Source organism: Gopherus flavomarginatus, unplaced genomic scaffold (genome assembly GCF_025201925.1).
Source record: "Gopherus flavomarginatus isolate rGopFla2 unplaced genomic scaffold, rGopFla2.mat.asm mat_scaffold_46_arrow_ctg1, whole genome shotgun sequence".
In the NCBI taxonomy this organism is placed as follows: Eukaryota; Metazoa; Chordata; order Testudines; family Testudinidae; genus Gopherus; species Gopherus flavomarginatus.
The window spans coordinates 1,628,823-1,636,135 of NW_026115095.1; the positions used below are offsets into that span (position 1 = coordinate 1,628,823).

General features: G+C 53.9%; 1 long non-coding RNA gene across 1 annotated transcript; it reads right to left on the bottom strand.

The window, feature by feature from the left end:
• Positions 1-2,619: 2,619 nt before the first annotated feature.
• On the bottom strand, positions 2,620-3,021 carry LOC127042506 (uncharacterized). The gene is made up of 3 exons (XR_007771961.1): positions 2,916-3,021; positions 2,770-2,824; positions 2,620-2,691 (listed from the first exon to the last, which is right to left on the bottom strand). It is a non-coding gene; the product is annotated as an uncharacterized LOC127042506 (long non-coding RNA).
• Positions 3,022-7,313: the final 4,292 nt, after the last annotated feature.

Below are 7,313 nucleotides of genomic sequence, written 5' to 3' on the forward strand. Positions count from 1 at the left end.
GGGGTCAGGGCCCCTACGGATTGGGCGCCTGGATTTGGGGTCAGGACCCACACGAGTGGGGCCACTAGAGCTCGGGTCAGGGCCTACACTAGTTGGAGCCCTGGAGCTGTAGTCAGGGCCCCCACGAGATCGGCACCTGGAGCTGGGGTCAGGGCCCGCACGGGTTGGGCCCCTGGAGATGGGGTCAGGGCCCCCACGGGCTGGGCAACTGGAGCTGTGGTCAGGGCCCCCACGGGTTAGGCCCCCGGTGCTGGCGTCAGGGCCCACACGGGTTGGGCCCCTGGAGCTGGGGTCAGGGCCCACACGGGTTGGGCCTCTGGAGCAGGGGTCAGGGCCCTCACGGATGGGGCCTCTGGAGCTCGGGTCAGGGCCCGCACGAGTGGGGCCCCTGGGGCTGGGGTCAGGGCCCGCACAGGTTGGGCCCGTGGAGCTGGGGTCAGGGCAAGCACTTGTGGGGCCACTGGAGCTGGGGTTAGGGCCCGAACGGGTTGGGCCCCTGGAGCTGGGGTCATGGCCCCCACGGGTTAGGCCCCTGAAGCTGGGGTAAGGGCCCCTATGGGTTGGGCCCCTGGAGCTGGGGTCAAGTCCCCCACAGGTTGGGCCCCTGGAGTTGGGGTCAGGACCCACACGGTTTGGGTCCCTGGAGCTGGGGTCAGGGCCTGCAAGGGTTGGGCAACTGGAGCTGTGGTCAGGGCCTCCATGGGTTGGGCATCTGGAGTTGGGGTCAGGCCCGCACGGGTTAGGCCTCTGGAGCTGGGGTCAGGGCCCCCACGGGTGGGGTCCGGGAGCTGGGGTCAGGGCCCGCACAGGTGGGGCATCTGGAGCTGGGGTCAGGCCCGCACGGGTTAGGCCTCTGGATCTGGGGTCAGGGCCCCCACGGGTGGGGCATCTGGAACTGGGGTCATGGCCCCCACGGGTTGGGTCCCTGACCTGGGGTCAGCACCTCCATGGGTTGGGCCACTGGAGCTGTGGTCAGAGCCCGCACGGGTTGGGACCCTGGAGCTGGGGTAAGGGCCCCCACGGGTTGGGGCCCTGGAGCTGGGGTCAGGGCACCCACGAGTTTGGCCCTTGAGGTTGGGGTCAGGGCCCCCACGAGTTCGGCGCCTGGAGCTGGGGTCAGGGCCCGCACTGGTGGGGCCTCTGGAGCTGGGGTCAAGTCCCCCACAGGTTGGGCCCCTGGAGTTGGGGTCAGGACCCACACGGTTTGGGTCCCTGGAGCTGGGGTCAGGGCCCGCAAGGGTTGGGCAACTGGAGCTGTGGTCAGGGCCTCCACGGGTGGGGCCCCTGGAGCTGGGGTCAGGGCCCGCAAGGGTTGGGCAACTGGAGCTGTGGTCAGGGCCTCCACGGGTTGGGCATCTGCAGTTGGGGTCAGGCCCGCACGGGTTAGGCCTCTGGAGCTGGGGTCAGGGCCCCCACGGGTGGGGCATCTGGAGCTGGGGTCATGGCCCCCACGGGTTGGGCCCCTGACCTGGGGTCAGCACCTCCATGGGTTGGGCCACTGGAGCTGTGGTCCGAGCCCGCACGGGTTGGGACCCTGGAGCTGGGGTAAGGGCCCCCACGGGTTCGGCCCCTGGAGCTGGGGTCAGGGCACCCACGAGTTTGGCCCTTGAGGTTGGGGTCAGGGCCCCCACGAGTTCGGCGCCTGGAGCTGGGGTCAGGGCCCGCACTGGTGGGGCCTCTGGAGCTGGGGTTAGGGCCCACACGGGTTTGGCCACTGGACCTGGGGTCAGGGCCCCCACGAGTTCGGCGCCTGTTGCTGGGGTCAGGGCCCACACGGGTTGAGACCCTGGAGCTGGGGTCAGTGCCCCCACGGGTGGGGCCCCTGGAGCTGGCGTCAGGGCCCCCACGGGTTGAGTTCTTGAGGGTGGCGTCAGGACCCCACGAGTTCGGTGCCTGGAGCTGGGGTCAAGGCCCCCACTGGTTTGGCCTCTGGAGCTGGGGTCATGGCCCACACGGGTTGGGCCCGGGGAGTTGGGGTGTGGGTTCACACAGGTTGGGCCCTGGAGCTGGGAGGTAAAGGTCTGTTGAAAACTACGGGCTTTAACTACTCTGCTTCGCTTACCATGGTTCCTGGAAGTTGTAGAGGTAGCTTTGGGTCGTTCAAAAGCCGGGGGTCTGAGCCCCTTTCCCCCCTCCCTGAAAACGAATGCTGTTTTAGAGGTAGACTTTTTGGCCTTTTTTAGTGCCGGCTGGTTTTGTGCAAGAAGGGATTTGGACGCGAAGGGCTGTTCAAAATCGCTGTGCTTAATACCCTTGCTTCCAACTGCAGCTGCCTCAAAGGAAATTTCTTGGCCTCTTTAAGCGCGCTCCGCTCCAACATTTCTTATGGAGGAATAACGCTTGATGAGTCTGCTGAGACACATAAACAGAATGTTTTTTAGCACGGCTTTTTTTTACTAACAACAACAAAGCTGTTCCCCAAATATATATATTTTAAAAACGTTTTAGCAATAAGGGGGCTAAAATCCGCGTTTAAATACAATGTACAAAATAAAGCGCTCTTATAGTTTACACCACGCTGGGGCGGTACAACGGCACAGTAAAAGCGTTAAGGGTTTTCAAGCCCCTAAAATGCACACTATTTGCAACATCAGATTTTTTTATTTTAAAAAAGACATATTTAAAAAACAGTTCACACCTTCTTCTGGAATTTCAGGAAAACTATTGGGTGGTTTTGACTTCCATCTTGTTCTAAATTAAAAAAATAAAATTTTTTAAAACATTTTATCTTAAAAATAAATTAATTGTGTAGCATATTAATTAGCTTACCAAAGTTTAAAGCTTGTAGCGCGGCATCTGGAATGTCAAGAAAAAAGGCCGCGTCCTATTTAAAAGAAAAAATATTGCCTTTTAACTAAGCATAAAACTGGTGTAATACCTTGGCGACCCACACAAATTATAGTTAGGTTTCGTACCATGTTGTTGCTCCCCATAACGGTAAAAGTCTTGTATTAGCAATATTTCTTTAACAGGCTTGTTCAGTTTTTTGTTCCTCTATTTATAGGTTTAAACCTGTTTTTAAAAAAAGGTTTTGTCCTCCACCCCCCAAAATTAATATTTAAAAAGGCGTTTCTTTAAAAAAACAGAGTGTGTAAAGAGCACTTTTCTAGGAAAAAAGGTGGGTGTGGCTTGGGGAGTGCCTATATACTTTAGCTTTAATGGCTAAAAATGTTATTTTTTATAGTAAATGTGTTTAAACAGTTAATAAAAAGCGTTTGTAAATGGTAATGTACCCATTTACACCCTTGTAACCAAAAACTTTTTAAAAACTGCAACCTGTATTTCTTTAATTTGTCTTATGGCCTTAGTTTTTAAAACAAAACTGCTAATTTAAAAAGAAACCACGTTAAACTTTTACACAACTTATTTTTCATTGTTAGTAAGTTAAAAAAATTAGGTATTACTTTAAAAACACATTTTAAAACGGTATTTAGCTTTTGTTACAGGGTAAAAAAAAGCCGAAGGCTCTGGCTGTTTAGCTAAGAGCGGAGGGGGAGTTGTCTTAGTTAGTTTTTTAAAAAACGCGGGAAGGTTTTTGGCTACACACCTTAGCTTTTAAACTTTAATGGTTAAAAAGCTTAGTTTTGATAGTAAATTAGTATGCTTTTTAATACCTGTTTTTGGCGTTCTTTTGCTTTAAAAGAAGACCTTGTTATGTTTTGTTCTTTTTATTTTTAATTTACTGACTTACAGAGGATGTTTTTGCTAACAGCTGCTGCAAAAGCCTGCTGTTTTTACTATAAAATGGCCCGGGTTAGCCTACAATTAAAAAAAAACCAACCTTTTTTTGTTACAACACATTAGTTTTATAACCCTAAACTGTTTTTGCACACTTACATGTTATTAAAACACCTATGCCTAAATAAAGACAATGGGTCTTCAGGTTTCCTTTTCACCTTTATTTGTTAAAAAGTGGGGAAAAAAGCAATCTTCTCTCTAATCCGCAGGTTTACTAAATATGGGGACTATAAACCGCCTGTTACTAAAAAAAAATCTAGGGTGCTTCTGCATAATTTTTTATTACAACACATACAAAAGGGTTGTGTCTTAGGTTTGTCTTTTCGAGTCATTATCCCTTTGCAAAACTTAATGTAACTGTAACTTGTGTTTGTTAAAAAGTTTGGGAAAGAAGTAGCCTTTTTATCTCTGACCCACTGCTCACAGAGGCTTCTTTGCTAACAGGTGCTTTGCCCGACTTTCACATTGTTTTTACTAAAAAAAACCAAAAAAACCTGTTAGTTTAAAACCTAGGGAAAAACTTTAAAAATGGTGTATTACAAAAAGCTTGTGGTTTTAACTTTTATAAAAACATCTTTGTAAAAGGGCTACTTGGCGGGAAAATGCTGCGGGTCTGTTTCTTTAGATAAGAAAAACAGATAAAAGGAAGGGGGAAAGAAGGGGGCGCTGGCTCTTGCTTAAAGTCTTGAGACAATAGGATTGGTTCAGGAAAATGAATTCTATGACGCTGTTGTAAAACCACCTCTGATTGGTCCGATCCAAAGGCGGTGATAACAAGCCTGAGAGGGTTTGTACCAGGAAAGCTGCCTCATTCTACAGAAAGACGGGAAAAGGTAACAATTCTCTCTCTTTCTCTTCAATCCTACCCTGTGCTCTCTATCTTTGCTCTTTGCAAAGTGGACTCTCTCTTCGCTTTTCTTGTCTTGTAACCCGCCCTGATTCTGAATGCTTTTTTACCCTGTGCTTACTGAACAGACTCTGCCTGCTTCTCTCTCTGTCTCATTCTGATTCTGCCATGTGCTCTCTATCTTTGCTCTTTTTTCTTAATCTGCAATGATATTGAATAGTTTAAATACTTTTTTACCCCGTGCTTACCAAACAGGCTTTGCCTTTGTCAATTTTCCTTTTAAACTTCGTTTTTTCTTAACCTACATTGGTATTAATTAGTTTTAATGTGTTTTATTTACTAGGGTTAAACCAAAAAAGCTACCTCGTTTTACAAAAAGACTGCAAAGGTAAACTTTTTTTAAGTTTACCCTAAGCTTTATTGTGTTTTTCTTAGCCACTTTTTTATAAAGTTTTTATGCTGTGCTTACCAAACAGGCTTTGCCTTTGTCAATTTTTTTCAAACCTAGTTTATAAGTATTTCTTTATAGTTTTTGGTTATGTGCTTACAAAACAGGTTTTGCTTCAGTTAATTATCCTTTTAAACTTAGTTTTTAATGTTTTTTCTTAACCTACATTGATATTGACTAGTTTCAATACCTTTTTATCCTGTGCTTACCAAACAGGTTTTGCCTTAGAAAATTCCCTTTATAAACCTAGATTACAATATTATTTAACTTTTTTATTAATCCACCCTGATATTTAATACACTTTTTATTCATGTCAATAAAAGGGCCGTGGAAACCTGTCAAAATTGCATGGTGATGAATACGATCGTGCTCATTACTACTCATGGTTCTCCAGGGCCACGGTTGGGGCCCCCAGGGGTTGGGCCCCTGGAGCTACAGTTGGGGCACCCAGGGGTTAGGCCCCTATTGCTGGGGTTGGGTATCCCAGGGGTTGGGCCCCTGGAGCTACGGTTGGAGCCCCCAGGGGCTGGGCCCCTGAAGCTGGGGATGGGACCCCCAGGATTGGGCCCCTGGAGCTGGGGTTCGGACCTCGAGGGGCTGGGCCCCTATTGCTTCGGTTGAGGCCCCGAGGGGTTGGGCCCCTGGAGCTATGGTTGGGGCCCCCAGGGTTGGGCCCCTGGAGCTACGGTTGGAGCCTCAGAGGTTGGGCCCATGGAGCTGGGGTTGGAGCCCCGAGGGGTTGGGCCCCTGGAGCTATGGTTGGGGCCCCAGGTGTTGGGCCCCTGGAGCTGGGGTTGGGGCAACCAGGGGCTGGGCCCCTACTGCTGGGGTTGGGGCCCCAGGGCTTGGGCCCCTGGAGCTACGGTTGGGGCCCCCAGGGCTTGGGCCCCTGGAGCTACGGTTGGTGCCCGCAGGGGTTGACCCCTGGAACTGGGAATGGGGCACCCAGGGGTTGGGCCCCGATTGCTGGGGTTGGGGCCCCAGGGGTTGGGCCCCTGGAGCTACGATTGCGCCCCAGGGGTTGGAACCCTGGAGCTAGGGTTGGGACTCCCTGGGGCTGGGACCCTGGAGCCACGGTTGGGGCCCCCAGGGGTTCGGTCCCTGGAGCTGGGGTTGAGGGCCCCAGGGTTTCGGCCCCTGGAGCTGGGGTTGGGGCCCCAAGGGGCTGGGCCCCTATTTCTCGGGTTGGAGACCCCAGCTGTTGGGCCCCTGGAGCTGGGGTTGGGTCCCCCAGGAGTTGGGCCCCTGGAGCTATGGTTGGGGCCCCCAGGGGTTGAGCCCCTGAAGCCACGGTTGGGGCCCCCAGGACTTGGGCCCCTGGAGCTACGTTTGCGCCCCAGGGGTTGGAACCCTGGAGCTGGGTTCGGGATGAGCTTGGGTTGGGCCCCTGGAGCTATGGTTGGGGCCCCCAGGGGTTCGGTCCCTGGAGCTGGGGTTGAGGGCCCCAGGGTTTGGGCCACTGGAGCTGGGGTTGTGGCCCCAAGGGGCTGGGCCCCTATTGCTAGGGTTGGGGCAAAAGCGGTTGAGCCCCTGGAGCTGGGGTTGAGGGCCCCAGAGTTTGGGCCCCTGGAGCTACGGTTGGAGCTCGAGGGGTTGGGCCCCTGGAACTACTGTTGGGGCCCCAAGGGGTTAGGCCCCTGCAGCTACGGTTGGGGCCCCAGGGGTTGGGCCCCTGCCGCTGGGGTTGGGGTCCCCCGGGGTTGGGCCCCTGGAACTGGGGTTGGGGCCTCGAGGGTCTGGGCCCCTATTGCTCGGGTTGGAGACCCCAGGTGTTGGTCCCCTGGAGCTGGGGTTGGGTCCCCCAGGAGTTGGGCCCCTGGAGCTACGCTTGGGGCCCCAGGGGCTGGGTCGCTATTGCTGGGGTTGGGGCCCCCAGGTGTTGGGCCTCTGGAGCTGGGGTTGGGTCCCCCAGGGGTTGGGCCCCTGGAGCTGGGAATGGGGCACCCAGGGGTTGGGTCCCTGGAACTCGGGTTAAGGGCCCCAGGGTTTGGGCCCCTGGAGCGGGGGTTGGGGCCCCCAGGGGCTGGGCCCCTATTCCTGGGGTTGGAGCCCCCAGGGGTTTGGCCCCTGGAGTTGGGGTTGGGACCCTGGAGCTACAGTTGGGGCTCCAGGGGTTGGGCCCCTGGAACTACGGTTGGGGGCCCAAGGGGTTAGGCCCCTGCAGCTACGGTTGGGGCCCCAGGGGTTGGGCCCCTGGCGCTGGGGTTGGGGCCCCCAGGGGTTGGGCCGCTGGAACTACGGTTGGGGACCCCACGGGTTGGGCCCCTAGAGCTGGGGTTG